Genomic DNA, 12,584 nt, shown 5'->3' with positions numbered 1-12,584 from the left:
GATGAATAGTAACAGGAATAATAGGCATTCTACTCTTGTCCTTGACTTTAAAACAATGTTGCTATTTAGGTTTCTGGTAGATACTTTTCTTTTCCTATTTCTAAGAATTTTTATTAGGAATTACCTGTTGGATGTCATCTAAAACAGTCAATAAAATGTATTGCCAGCTGCACACAAGATCCCAACTTGGGACTATGGAAGAGTCAAAGGACAACTAAACAAATAGAATTCCTGCCCTCAAAAAAGGCTGAATAAGACTCAAAATACAAAGGAATGAATACAGATTTGGAGGCTTGGTCATTGAGAAGGGTAACTGTGATATGTTTTCTTCCAAAACAGATTTATTCTCATAGAGCAGCAACAGTGGAAGACAAAGAAGGAGGCTCAAGGTAAATTGGCAATTATTAAAGCAGAATTTCAGAACTAGATTTTAGAACTCCTATTTCACTCCCCTTGTTTTACACCCAGGAAACTACCAAAGGCAGAAAGAATATTGATTTGGTCTAATGCTTTGCCTGGATCCAGCCAAATTAGTTTCCCAGACAAATCTGAGTTAAAATGGAACTGACACAGAGCATCTACTGTCACTACTCCTTTAAAGAAAAAGGGTGGAGAGGGGTGGGGTGCACCTGTTCCTGCTGGTAGTGACCATCAGGCCTGGCTACAGAGTCTTGGGCTAAGAGGGCTAGTCTTCAAGGCTGATGGAAGGCAGAAAAATAGGACTCCTTCGTGTAAAGTGGCAGGAAAACTTCCCTCCTCCTCCTAGTTTTTGATCCACCACTCTCCATTCCCTTTGCCCAGACTCCAGAGACTGTTAACTGGGAGAGGCCTTAGGTAACAGTTTGTCTCTTCCTTTTATACTAAAGAAATGGAGAAGAAAGGGAAGGTAAATTGCCCCATGGGCATACTGCTACTGAGTGTCAGAAGATGGTTCCTTTCCAGAGGGGCACTTCTCCTCTGATTATACTGTTCTTGGGCTGCGAGCTACATTTTATGTCACAACTCCGTACATACATACTGTCAAGACATAAGCAGGTTTTTAAAAATATTTTTTAATTTCTTCATGAGAGACGCAGAGAGAGAAGCAGAGAGATAGAGGGAAAAGCAGGCTCCTTTCATGGAGCCTAATGTGGAATCGATCCCACGCATGCCCTGAGCCAAAGGCGATACTCAACTGCTGAACCACCTGGGCGACCCAACATAAGCAGTTTCTAAGACAAACTTACTATACACTCTGACTTTTTCTATGTTGTTTGTATTCAAAAATAATATTTTAAGTTACTGCTGGCTGTGACCTTTAAGCTGATTTCACGACTCACTAACTCATTAGCCACAGCCTGCAGTGAGAAAGTCAGGGAGTTAGGTAACTTTGTTGGTTGGACTCGTGCATTTATTTGGTGTGAATCAACTTGTAGGATAGAGCAGCTAGGAAAATAGAAACACCTCTCTCTCCTCCTCCCCAGCAAATGATGCCTATGAGACAAAGTCCAAAGGGGAGCAAAGTAAACTGCTTCTGGAGAGAGTAAGGTGCTTCTGTGTTATACTTGCACAGTTTGTTCACTGCACGAGGGCACTTGGCCAAGGGCCCAGGTGAGCTGGATGAAAATCTTGCTTATACTCAATGCCAACCCACATTTAACAAAGGCCTCCCCAGAGAAATTGTGGGGCCATTATGGACAGACATGGGAAAATTCTGGAAGTCTAGCATGCATGAGATTATTTTCAGGATCCCGGGTCTGTAGTGATTTTGCTTCCTGTGATTATGGACTGAGATGTCCTAATAGTACCAGAGATACACATTGTGAGAGGCATGGGAAATGGCGTGAATCACTAATTGTCTGCATATGTGTTTCCTCCAAGGCTCTTCTTTCATTCTCTGCTGCATAAGAGATGTTCAATCCAACGTGAGAGTCAGGTAAATCTGAGGAAGATAACGTCCCGTGGCTGGAGAGAGCAGGGGAAATGCAGAATTAACAATCTCCTTTCTGTTTTCTAGGAGGGCTTTTTCTGGAGAAGGTGGCCACTTTGGTTTTGGGACATGTACAGACCTCTCAATGCCACACAGAAGAAAAACATGGCACAGAAGCTACACGACAGGGATTCTTCTGATGAGGATGAGATTTTCAACAAGGAACCAGGGTACCTGATTGGGGACAATTTATAATTCTTTTCTAAAATGAGTTAATTATGAAAAAGTTTAATTGCTCCTTTACAGAGCGCTCAAACTCATGCACAAAATATATGCCCTGTCTTGGCATAGGGGGTTTTTCATTCTTACAAGCTATAGATAATTCATATTGGGGTATTTTGTTTCTTTTCTTAAAAAAAAATCCCAACCCTTGGATAGCTAGCAGGGAGGGGTTGGAGGGCTAGGGTAAAGAAAAATGTGTGAGGGTGGTAATTACCCAAGACTGCCCACATCAGTCCTTTATTTCAGAAAGTATATTTGTGGTGCCACTTACCCATTCTCATGGACCACCCTACTGGCCTCTCCTAACTCCACTAAGGGTCAGATGTGTGCTACCAGGCTCTCTCCCAACGCCACCCACCACCAAACCTACTACTGCCTTCCTCAACCAACACAGATAAAGAAGCACAGGGATAATGAAGCGCAATCTGTGGAAGAAGCAAAACTCCCTCCACTTCTGGGATGCCAGGGTGGCTCAGATGGTTAAGCATCCAGCCCTTGGTATCAGCTCCGGTCATAATGTCTTACAAGGAATGGATGCTCACCACTGTGGGGCTAGAAGTGGTGAGCGTCAGGTTACTTTACCACAGCTGCTTTCCATACATTCAAAGCTGCTGCTGCCACTCAAACGTCAGTACACTTCGGGAACCCACTGCTGAAGTCCCTGCAGCCCTCCATTGTCCCAAGCCTGTGACTGGCAACATGGAGTCCCAACATGTAGCCTGCACATCTGCTACTGCAGAGGAGGAAAGAATGGTTTCCACCTCCTTTTCACCTCCTAGATTTCACACAGGTACATTTTATTGGCAGAAGTCTGCTGTCAAGGGAATCTGTGAAATGTGGTTTGTGGCTTCTAGCACCTTCAAAGAAGGGGATAGATGTGGGTAGCAAGAGCCAACCAATACTATCTAACAAATGGGTGGGTGATAAAGTCTTTCTAAAACGAAGGTGTTGTCTCCATGGAGTAGTAACATGGTGGAGAGCTAGCTATGTCAGAAACACAAAAGGTGTCCTTCTAGCTGGGCAGCAGGTTAAGGTACCAGATACTGGATGCCAATCACATGCAGTCATCCCCAGAAGTGATTGGAGAAGCACATGGAGTTGATTCTTAGCTTGGCCTCCAGAATGTTCTCACTGGAATGAAAGCTGCATGGACTAATGGCAGTGAGGTATCTGAGAAAACATAGCCCCCATTCTAAAGGGCTGCCAGAGGAAACGGTGCCCATAGGGAAACAGAGTTTCTGAAAATGTGGCCTTGTGGGGATCCCTGGGTGGCTCAGTGGTTGAGCGCCTGTCTTGGGCCCAGGGCATGATCCTGGAGTCCTGGGATGGAGTCCCGCATCGGGCGCCCTGCATGAAGCCAGCTTCTTCCTCTGCCTGTGTCTCTGTGTCTGTCTGTGTGTGTCTCATGAATAAATAAAAAAAAATCTTTAAAAAAAATGTGGCCTTTGGACCTCTAAACTCAAACATCCTTGGGATGCTTATATAAAAGGCTGATCCCGAAAAATAAGCAAATTAATTTTAAAAGCTGATCCTGAACATCTCCCCTGTCAAAAACAAACCAAACAAGGCACTACTTAAAGTGGTCCAGACAGATTTCCATAGTAACAGAATATTGCCCTGGCACAGGGAAAAGGGTTCATCGTGAACGGGACTCAACTGGGGCAAGTGCAGAGGTGACTGAGTATTGCACAGGGAGATTGAGGGACTAGGGAAGGGAATGAGTAGGGGCTCCATAGAAGTGAAAGATTACAACAGGCAGGAAGGGGCAGGAAGGGGGTTAGCCCAGATGGAACCATCTGGATTTGCTAACTGACACTCACCAGGCTAGACTCCTACTCTCTCACAGAAGCTGGGACACAGGGGCCCTATCTTCAGGTGGTGGCTGCAATAAGCAGCAAATTCTTTAGACAGCCTTGAGTTTCAGGGGCAGGCACTTTAGGGGACACTGGGGTCTTACTAGGGCAGGGCTCAAGAGCTGCTCAAAACTCTGTTAGCCTTTGCTCCAGGCTTCCCGGGCTTCAGGAACGTTGGCCCCGCCCCGCGGCTCCTCCCGCCCCGCCATTGGCTCCGCGGGCCGGGGGCGGGGCCGAGCGCCCACCCGCGGGGATGGCGTCAGGCGCCCCGAGCGCAGTTTCCGGGTGTCGGTGGCGGAGAGGCCGGCGCGTCGGGTCAGAGGCGCAGAGGCTGCAGCGGCCAGGAGCGACCCCCGCCCCCTCCCCGCTCCCTCTGGTGAGTCCGGGGGCGGGGGGTCGGGGGGGAGGGGCGGCGGGGTCGAGATGCGAACGGGCGGCGGGCGCGGTCCGTGGTCCCAGCCCCCTGGTTCCTTTGCGCCGTCCCGCTTCAGGACCCTTTGCCTTCCCCGTTCCAGCCCCGCACCCTGCCCCCTCGGAGCCGAGCCTTCAGCCCGCACAGCCCCTGCTGACCGCCCCCTCCATCTTCTCCCGACGGGGACCCGCGCCCAGCACGTACCCCCACCCCTCACCTCTGGTGTTGCTGCTGCAGCCACACCCTTGAGCCCTGGTAGTCCAGTTCCAACCCCCAGCGCAGACACATCCTCCTCCGCCATCTGAAGCATCACGTCCTCACCCCTCAGCCCCTGTGGCAATCCCGGTGCTCCACGCCAACCTCCTCTGAGCCCCACCGCCTTGGCTTTCCCCTTTTCTGACTCAGCTTTCTTATCCCAGTCCCCCAAGGTCTGCTCAGCCCTAACACCCCACCTCCACCCCCCCTTATTCAATGCCTGCCATCCAAGCGGATGCCCTGCTGAGCTCACCCCTTCTTGATAGCTCTGATCTCAGCCCTATCCCAAGTCTTCGATGCATCTTCTTGTCCACACGGACTCAACCCCTCACTTCCCAGCCCACCACATACTTTCTTTCCACCTGCAGCCATCCTGAGAACACTTCATCTTTACAAAACTGTCCCTGACTCTTGCAGCCCCAGTTCCTACCACCCCAACCCAATCTTCTTAAAATGAGGCCTCCATGCCCCCATCTCTTCCACTCAGCTCTGTGCCCATTCTTCCCTTAATGCGGTCCCCATGTGATCTGAAAACTTAGTGCAGTCTCTTGCCAGCCCCACCTGCTGCCCCCCAACAGCCAATCCAGGTGTTTTTTCAGAGCCGGATAGTTACTGAGTAGCTCGATTGGTACAGGGCCTCAGATGGTAAGTAATTGTGGAGGAGTAGAGATCTATGTCCCGTGGGTCAAGAGGTTTTCCTGAATGTCTGGTCTCCTGTACCTGTCCTCAAGGATTGTGTTTCTAGCATTCATATTATGTTACTTCTGTTGGCTGCTGCAATGGTACCTTATCATCCAAATACCTGGAAGGTGAGGGATGGCTACTCATTCAGCCTGGGACAGTGGAAGCTTATCACTTCCTTTTGGACTGTAATCTGTAGAAACTCAGGGGGTTGCACTCTGTGGGGTTGGCTGTGGTCACAGACCCATGCCCATGAAGGTTTTCCTGTCATTTAGAAACGACCCTCCCCCCGGGGCTCCTCCCAGCCAGAGCTGATTGCAAGTTAGTCCCAGTACTGAACACAGGGAACACAGTACTAGACGTGATGTTACATGTTGTGAAGAGTGTAGGTGAGTGGATCCTGGGGAAGCTGATGGGTAGGTGGCTTTGGAGGCTTTTGAATTGCTTCCTCTTTTTGTAGGTGCTGGATCCTTGAGTTTTGACCATTTTGATTGCCCTTGAACTGAGAGAACCAAGTTCCCCCAGAGTAGCTAGACATTCTTGAGGCACCCAGGCCCATTTCTTTACATTTATAATTTATAATTTCCTGGGCTTTTTGGATACACATCCCCTCTAAGTTCTGGTGATCAGGCCCCAAGGGATTGGCTGTTTGACAGTAATTGTAAAGGGCCCCAAAGAGGACCCATTGTCTTTGCTTGCCATTTATAGTCTCACTTCTTTGAAAATTGAATGCCTGTCTACCTTCAGTATCCCTCCGTAAAGGTGTCTATCCTCTTCCCTTTCTTCTGCTTCCTGATCTCCCTCTGTCCTCCATCTCCCTCCTCCTTCAGCTCAACCCCCCCCCCCCAAAAAAAAAAACCTCTTCTAAAAACCTAAAAAGCTAAAACCCTCTTCTTCCTGTTTGAAGGGCTATGTCTGGCTTTTGTGGAAAGCAGATTCAACATATCGAAGGGACATGAATACACAGACGGCAGCTTCGACTACGGCATCTTCCAGATCTACAGGCATTTCTGCTGCAAGGATTACCGGAGTCACTCAGAAAACATTTGCCACGAGGACTGTCAAGGTCTGGCCAGGGCCCCAGGGTGGGAAAGCTCTACTCACAGAACTTCTCTTCCTATTCAAGGCCTGGGAATGTCCCCAGAGGGACTGCCCATGGAGTCCAAGAATGTTTTTGCTGAGCAGAGGACTTGACAAGTGGCTGTAGTGCCCATCCACTTAGCAGATTCTTTGGTGTACAGGATCTAGAAACGCTCTGCATAGTTAATAGCAGAGCAGGAGCAACAGCAGCAGCCAATATTTTTGAGAGTGTGTCATATACTAAGCACTTTACCTGCAGAGCCCATCTCACCCAGCGTGTCATGTGATGGAAACTATTATGATGCCCGCTTTACAGATGAGCAAACTGAGGCTCATAGAACCAGTGCCGAAAAGCAGGCTGGTGGCCCTGAAGGCTCCACTCTAACCATCAGGTAATAACTTTGGCCAATGTCTGATTAAAGGCCAAGTGCAAACTGCCCACCTCAGAGCCGCTCCAGGAGGCTCCATAGGTCCATGACTTGGACCTTCTCTCCTCTTTCATACTCTGATTCATATCCCTAGACTCTTCATCTGAAGAGCCTCCCTGATCAGGCAAGATTTACCTTGGTCTCTATGCTGCCTGTTTTGACATCTCCTTTCCCTAGAAACCCTCAAACGTGGCATGAACTACCATCTACCCTGACTAGGAAGTATGGGGGTAAACAGTTGTCCTGTCCCTCCTGGCCTCACCCCCAGCCACTCCCTGTCGCCATTGTGGGGATGTCTAAATAGGCCTCTGGGAGGGAGGCTTTGCCTAATCTGGAAATACTCAGCCCCTGGGGGTTACATGCCAGGGCAGGGGCAAGCCGAGCGAGCTGGAGCAAGCCTTGTCTGCCTCAGTCTTAGTCCTCTGTTCTCACAGGTGCTCTCTCTCTCTCTCTCTCTCCCTTCCAGACATACTGAGCCCCAATCTTCTCTCAGCCATCAGCTGTGCAAAAAAGATTGTGTCTGGAGCAGGGGGTATGAAGAACTGGTGGGGAGGACACTGTGGGGCTAAGGTAGCAGCCAGAGCCCTGGGAAGGTTGTAGTGACAGAGAAAGGCACAGTAGGCAAGGACTAGACCCTTTTATAGCCTAGAAAAATGTGGGAGAGTAGCAGGGCTTGGAACTCTGACTTACAATACCCAGGACCTGGGTCTTTTTCTGATGTACTAAAATTATTTTAGAAGGGGGTGTCTGGGTGGCTCAGTCAGTTGAGTGTCCAACTCTTGATTTCCACTCAGGTCATGATCTGACAGTCATGGATTAAGCCCCGAGTCAGGCTCCACACTCAGCACAGAGTGTGCTTGGGATTTCCCCTCTCCCTCTGACCCTCACCCGTTACAGCTGTGTCATTCTCTCTCTCTCTCTCTCAAAATAAATAAATAAATAAATATTTGGGCACCTGGATGGCTCAGTGGTCGATCATCTGGCTTCAGCTCAGGTGGTGATCCCCAGGGCCTGGGATGGAATCCCACATCAGGGAGCCTGCTTCTCCCTCTGACCATGTCTCTGTCTCTCTCTGTGTGTCTCACATGAATAAATAAAATCTTAGGAAAAAAATAGATCCTTAAAAAAATAAATCAATAAATAAAACTCTTCTGGATGCAGTAACAAAGTAACTCAAGTGAGTTGAGGGAGCTGTTTCCTGAGGGCACAAGGTGTCTCACTGAGCTTACACAGGTGCAGCTAGACCTCAGAAGGTAGTGGAAGCAGAGCTGGAAAGTGTCAGCCAGCTTTTCCTGGCAAGTTTCTGCCTCCTGGTGCATTTGCTTCACTACTTTCTTGGTAGAAAGCAGCATTCTCTGCTCCACATTCCACAGCACACACTCTGGCTGCCACAAGTGGATGGGCTGAGCAGCAACAGAGACTGCCTAGGCTTAGTCCCTGTCCAAGTGCCTGGGATAAAGAACCTGATTGGTTCAGTTTGGATGCAGATCCCTGCTTGGTTCCATCAGCTGGAGGCCTGGGTGAAATTGAGCTATACCGTCACGGTTGCCACAGGGTCCCCTCTCGCTAATTGGCAGCAACATTTTCTGTAAATGTAAATATTCCTGTCAGCATTTGTCCAGGATGGTGGATTTTAGGATGTTTACTTTACTTTTCTGTACTTCAAACCGGATATACACAGAATACAACTGGCTGTATATACAACTGGCCAGTTGACTACAACTGGCCACCAGGCGTCTGTGAGGATGGAGGGAGTTAAGTGCCTTGCCTACTCTAGAAACACCATGCAGAAGGGACACTGATGGCTATTAGGGCTGACCTGTTCTGGAGGGAGAGTCAATGGTTGCACCTGAGATTGATTATTTATTTATTTACCTTTTAATTTATTTAGAAACTCTCAGCCTTCTACAATGGTGTTCTCATACTTCAGAGGAAGAGAAGGACTTGAAAATGTGGAAGCATATCGGTTGGGGAAAGTAGAGGACAAAGACTACAGATAGGGGAAATTTAAGGGACGAAGCAGAGGGCCAGGGGGGTCAAAGCAGAGAGCTAGTAATGAAGGGGATTCTGAGCACTGCTCTAAGATCTGGGTCATGTAGGTGCAGAAGGAGGTTACTGGGTAGTAAAAACAAGAACCAATCTGTTTTCTCTCCACAGGGTAACATGGAATTTGCACTGTGCAGGCCGGCCACTCTCCTACTGGATGACAGGATGTTTCTTGGGATGAGACAGGACACAGGGCTGTGGTAGAGTCATTCCAGAGCTCCTCTTCTCACTCAGGAATTCATTTCTCCTTCCTCTTGCCTCCGCTTCACGTTATTTTCTTTCCTTCCCATTTAGGAATAAACCTGACCGGATCCCCCAGGAATAAATGGTTGTCTCGGGCTTCCTCCTTGTACCTGTCTGGACCCAGGCCTCTGGTTCTGACTCTCATTTGCAAACCAAGAGGACCACAATGAAGAAGTTGTTATATTTGGATAATTATTAAAGCATTCCTTGTGCAAAGGATGTGTTGATTTATTCATTTTTAATTCTAGGTATATTCCAGTAGCTAATCTAAGAGTGTGGCAGGCACTCGAAGAAGGAAAATAAACCACAACTATTGTTCTTGAGGTGTTTATAAGCTACCCAGAGAAGCGGAGACATACTCAACTAATGGGTATAATAATTGAGTGGATATGTACAATGAATACAATGGATAATGAGATGGGTAATAAAATCTACAATTTTTGGTTTAAAACAGTATCAGGATCCTGGTTATTCCTCCAAAGCCAACTATTTTCAGAGTAAAAGAAGATTCCGAAGAAGATAATGTTTGGGGCTAAAGGTCTTGTATATTGAGCTGGAGAAAGTAGTGCTGGCTGGGGTCAAGAGATGGTGCCAGGTGCCAATGATTTAGGGGTGCTTTCAGAGAATGGGCTAAAATCTAGATGTTTAAGAAAATAAAGGCATGTTTATTTGGGATCTGAATGTGCTAATGCGGAGAAAAACGTGCATAAGGGCAATGCAAAGACAGAAAACAGGCCGTTGGAGGATTGTCCTGCACATAGCTAACAACACTGTTTGACTAAACTGTCCCACTTGGGCCACTGATATCCCTACTTCTGGGCCTTCACTTGGACTTCACAGACCAGTAAAACATCAACAAAGTTAAGGCGGGGTTAAGATTTCCAACTTTTTATTTTAAAGCTCAAGTAAAAGCACTCATTAAAACTATCCTCTAGGGATCCCTGGTTGGCTCAGGGGTTTGGCGCCTGCCTTTGGCCTAGGGCGTGATCCTGGAGTCCTGGGATCCAGTCCCCTGTCGGGCTCCCGGCATGGGGCCTGCTTCTGCCTCCTCCTGTGTCTCTGCCTCTCTCTCTCTATGTCTATCATAAATACATAAATAAATCTTTAAAAATAAATAAATAAATAAATTAAAAATAAATAAATAAATAAAATTATCCTCTATCAGCAACGCCTCATAAAACAATTTTGTAGCATGAAAAATGAAGGTCATTTTTTTAGGATAATAGATTTTGTTTTATATATATATAAATTTATTTTCTCTCTCTCTCTCTATATATATACCCTGATTATATGGTCCTTTTCTTGTTTTGCCAAGGACTGGTGAAAACTTCATCAAAGACCAGCTCCATTCTAAAAACCACTGTTTAGAAATCCCAGGACATTTTTTTTTTAAAGATTTTAAGAATTTATTTATTCATGAGATACACACAGAGAGAGGCAGAGTGACAGGCAGAGGGAGAAACAGGCTCCCTGCAAGGAGCCTGATGTGAGACTCAATCCTGCACCCCAGGATCACACCCTGAGCCGATGGCAGATGCTCAACCATTGAGCCACCCAGGCGTCCCTCATGGAAGCACTAAGCCAAAGTATTCTATCTTTAGTGATCATTTCCCACACGGAGTTGAGAAATCTAAAAAAAATTTTAAAGATTTTATTTATTGATTCATCAGAGACACACAGAGAGAGGCAGAGACATAGGCAGAGGGAGAAGCAGGCTCCCCCAGGGGAGCCCGAGGTGGGACGGATCCTGGCATCCCGGGATCACGCCCTAGCCCTAGCGGAAGGAAACCCCCAACCACTGAGCCAGCCAGGCGACAGGAGCAATCTAAATGTTTAAAGGTCGGTAGGTAACCACTAACTGCCTAGTACTCTAAATCTTCTCTGGCAGTGCCGCTGACGCCAGTCGCTGTAGAGATGACCGTACCCTGGGATCCTGGAAGCTCACCCTTTGGACTCTACCCTAAAAATACACTTGAAGAGAAGAAGGAAACTCTAGGACTCTGGCGCGGTGGGGCTGCGGGAGGGAAGTCGAGTTAGAGACCCGCCCAGAGTGGGGGGCCAGGGCGGGCGGGGGCGGGGCGGTCCCCTCCCCACTCCCGCCGAGCCGGCCCCGCCCCCCGGCCCCGCCTCTCTTGAAGAAGCGCGGGGGCACCTTGGAGCAGTGACTGGAGGGTGGCGGAGTCGGTCTCTTGCGCTTCCCACCGACAGTGATAAAACCTTGCTGGTGTGGGAGCTAAGTTCCGGACCCTTGGCCGGCCGAGGCCTTGCCCGTGAGCCGAGCCAGGATGGAGCGGGGAGGGAGAAGGCCGCCCCCTCGGTGACCCGGAGCCCTGGAGACTGGCCTTAGCCGCTCAGGCGCTTTGTAGGCTCCGCTGAGAGGCACCCGGGTTCTAGAGGGGACCTCGGCGGTCTCCCAGCCCCAGGAGATGTTTGAGGGGCAGCGCTCCACAGCCAGCGCCTGTTGCCTTCTAATGCTTTTGGAATCTTAGGGTTGCAGAGGAAAACCTGTTCGTGAAGTGAGAAGTGCAGAGGCTTTAGGGAATATGAGGGAACTGGCAGTTTTGGTTTCTGGGCGTGAAATTTCATGTGCCTATTTGGTGTGGGACCACCCCGCAGCGCTCTGTTCACAGCATTCTCCCAGCTCGGCCTTCTGTATTCCGGAGGAGTCTTCCCAAACGCGGCCGTGGCCCGCCCTGGTTTCTGTGCCATCATCAAGCTTTATTCAGCAAGGGATGCTCACAGAGCACAACAGGCATGTCAGGAGAAGCATCTGTTTCAGAATTCTCCAGTGAAGGTGGGTCAAGTAGGAAATTCCTAACTCCGCTGGTACAAAGTGCTGAATTCTGTGATAACAGACTAGCACTCACAGAGCACTCCTGATTTACAGGATGCTTCCAGGTGCATTGCTACATCGATCCTCTGGTTTCCTTGGGGGGACGTGTTGTTTTTGTGTTTTTGTTTTACTTGTTTTCCTTTTTTTAGATGAAGAAACTCGAACTCAGGATAGTTAAGTGGCTTACTTAGGGTTCATGACAACAACTGGAAGCGAGAGATCAAACCCCAATTGATGTTAAATCTGGTGTCGGGGATCCCTGGGTGGCTCAGCGGTTTAGCACCTGCCTTGTCCCAGGGGGTGATCCTGGAGTCCCACATCGGGCTCCCTGCATGGAGCCTGCTTCTCCTTCTGCTTGTGTCTGCTTTTCTCTCTTTGTCTCTCTCATGAATAAATAAATAAAATCCTTTTTTAAAAAAAATAATGAATCACATGTCATTTTATGCTGCCTCTTAATTTAGGAAATCTTCACAAGAAGAGTGTTGCTTGTATTTACTATTATGTGAAATTTTTTGTTAATTTTATTTATTCATTTGAAAGAGAATGATACCATGAGAGGGAG

This window comes from Vulpes vulpes, unplaced genomic scaffold (assembly GCF_048418805.1).
Source record: "Vulpes vulpes isolate BD-2025 unplaced genomic scaffold, VulVul3 u000000689, whole genome shotgun sequence".
Taxonomy (NCBI): Eukaryota; Metazoa; Chordata; class Mammalia; order Carnivora; family Canidae; genus Vulpes; species Vulpes vulpes.
This window is presented reverse-complemented; position numbering follows the sequence as displayed.